The sequence below is a fragment of the Sitodiplosis mosellana genome, unplaced genomic scaffold, assembly GCF_009176505.1.
Source record: "Sitodiplosis mosellana isolate CC-2019 unplaced genomic scaffold, AAFC_SMos_1.0 Smas_scaffold_5280, whole genome shotgun sequence".
In the NCBI taxonomy this organism is placed as follows: Eukaryota; Metazoa; Arthropoda; class Insecta; order Diptera; family Cecidomyiidae; genus Sitodiplosis; species Sitodiplosis mosellana.
In genome coordinates, this window is record NW_022600522.1 from 74,954 (window position 1) to 78,082 (window position 3,129).

The following is a 3,129-nucleotide window of genomic DNA, read 5'->3' on the forward strand; positions in this document are numbered from 1 at the left end:
GAAAAATCGAACTTTTGTTCGGGAGGTACCCAAAATAGGCTACCCAGGTGGGTTTTATCATGCCCACCCGATTTATTTGATCAAAATAATAGCGGCAAGGAACAACCCAGCACCCGTCAACCCACCTTTTTGGTATTATATCGGTATGTTAGTTTAAAATTCCTTGAAAAATCGAAATTTTGTTCAGGAAGTACCCAAAATGGACTCCCCAGGTGGATTTTATCATTCCCACTCGATTTATTTCATCAAATTAATAGAGGCCCAGGAACAACCTAGCACCCGCTAACTTACCTTTTTGGGATTAAATCGGTATTGAATAGTGATTCTAATAGCGAATGTGATAGCGCTTTTGAAGTCTCATTTATTCTCAACAATGTGGATTTTCCCATGTTGGAAGGGGAAGAATTTTACTACGAAATCGAAGACTTGTGTGAAACTACAAAGAATACAGATCTAGAATCAATCACAAATCAAATTGTTGGAACAGAATTCTTAAATGATTTGTCAATCGATATGTTCATTATAAATTTGGTGAACGCAAACAGAACCATACCATTCAACATGCATCCAGTCTGCCATGGACAAAAACAAGAGCGATACAAACGACTTCTAGCCGAACGAGACGATCTGCAAATAACATATCAGCGACCGGGCCAGCTTTCTTGGCCATTACACCACAGTTCACTATACAGTCTACACGGGGAGGGCACTCATGGCAAAAGATTGGACGTATATCAACGAAACATCCTCACTCGCCTGTGCCCCGGAGCACAGTATCAATTCATCGAACCGGCAACGTTGCAACCAGATGGATGTTCCTGTGGCATTTTCTCGATTACATACGCCACAAGCCACAACCATCATTTTGGGACACAACCCTGCAACATACCATCTAAAAATCAATCAGCACGAAACAGACAATTTAAAAAGGCCAGCGAACTACGAAACCACATCAAAAGAATATACGAAATAAATGAACTACAGCTGTTTCCACAATAAATAATACACACATTTTTGTTTTTGTCTAAGTGTTTGGATACTTGTTTTCAAGTGTTGCATCGCAATAATGACCAATTGATTTCGGTTTGGTAACTTTTGTCTAACTTCATCAAAAAATAAACAAAAAAAATTAGTTCATTCAACTTGCTTATTAAACATTTTGTCGAGATAGCTTATTATTTCCGTCCACATTTTTTGATTTAATTAAAACCAAACTTCATTCTACAAATATTTGACTGATTTGTAGTTCTTCGATTAAAATTCAGTTTTTTCAATACTTGATTATTTTGCATTTTTGAAAGAGAGTTGAATAAAGTTTCAGTATTCAGACGACAATAAAGACAATCAGACGTTTCATTTCATTTGAATACCCAACATCAAGATTTTCGGAATCATAATACAATTTTCCATAAAATACATGAACGTACTGTTGTTTTTTCCTGAAAATTCTTATAAATTTCCTAGGCAAAATCTGAATAAAAGCTGAACGCTATGAAAACGGTGCGGAAAAGTTCGTCTTACGGAAGTAAGACTATTTATTAAATCTTCATTTGGATCTAACTAACTTATAAATAAAATATCTGCACCGAAGAGTGAGTGGTTTGCTTAAAATAGAATTAAAAGATTTACACTTCGGATCATTTTGTTCTGAAGGCATTGTACGCACCCATCGCTTGCACTGACATTCAACGTTCGTTAAGTTAATGATGACAGCTACATTTGAAGTGTAAATCTTTTAATTCTATTTTTTAAGCAAACCGCTCACTTTTCGGTGCAGATATTTTATTTATAAGTTAGTTAGATCCGAATGAAGATTTAATACAAAGTAGAGTGAAAATGGATACTGGAGATTATGCATTGACGTTTCCGACTGTAAACATGTCACTTTGTCATGCGTCATTCACATTAATGCTTTGACTGATTGTGGTGAACAGTGGTGAGATTGGAAACGCCATACATTTTATATACATTATTTGTTTGGGAATTATATTCATTTATTTTCTTTTTTTGTTGATATTCGGGCTCTGCAAAGCCTAGGCTTCATCCACGATTTGTTTTCCAAAGAAATATTTCGAAAAAATCGTAAGTTTGCACTGTCAACACTTGTGTGGTTTTTCATATGATTTTGAAGTCATCGAATATTGCCACCCGTTCACACATTCAATGAACTTGCTACACCAAGTGATAGTTTAGTTCATTGCTGACGTTTTCCAATCCGCCATACGTTTTTATATGTGTGTGTGTACATCAAAATGTCGAAGTTGTCAAGAATGCAACCGTTCTCCTCGTTCTTTCTGCGATACTGGTGCGAAAAAAGTATATTGTTTTCTCTTTTCAATTGCTTGTTGCATAGAAGATCGAATTTAGTTTTTAAAAAAAATAATTCTTTTTATTTCCTAGATACTTTTTGAGTGTTGAAACAAATTATGATGAATTTGAATTTCATGCTCATATTTTTTATTTAATTTAAAACAGTGGCAGTAACGACAAATAAGTGCATACTATCTCCAAACGCCAATCAAATTTTTATCATCAAATGTTGTTTAAATAAAAAGAATTACATTGGTAATCCCGAACTTTTCCGTACCGTTGGCCTGCGTTGTCTGTAGGTACTTTTGGTTATTTTTTGTGAATTTTCTTGAAATAAAGGCAGCGAAAATATAATAATAAAAATAAAGAGAAAAATCGGTCACTTTAACTAAAACTTCGACAATTTTGTATGAGAGGTACCCGTAAACCGATTCCTATTGGCTTCAAACTTTTTGAGGTTTCATTTTTTGGAGAAAAAATAAGATTCCGAAAGTTTCATGTTGATCGCCAAAAAATTGAGGGCCAAAAACCAAACTTCTGCAAATGCGATCAACATGAAACTTTCAGAATCTTATTTTTTCTCCAAAAAATGAAACCTCAGAAAGTTTGAAACCAATCAGAATCGATTAACGGGTACCTCCCATACAAAATTGTCCAAAAATCGGTAATTTTAGTCAAAATTTCAAAAAATTTGTATGGGAGGTACCCGTAAATCGATTCCGATTGGTTTCAAACTTTCAGAATCTTATTTTTCTCCCAAAAAGTAAAATCTCAGAAAGTTTGAAGCCAATCGGAGTCGATTTACAGGTACCTCCCATA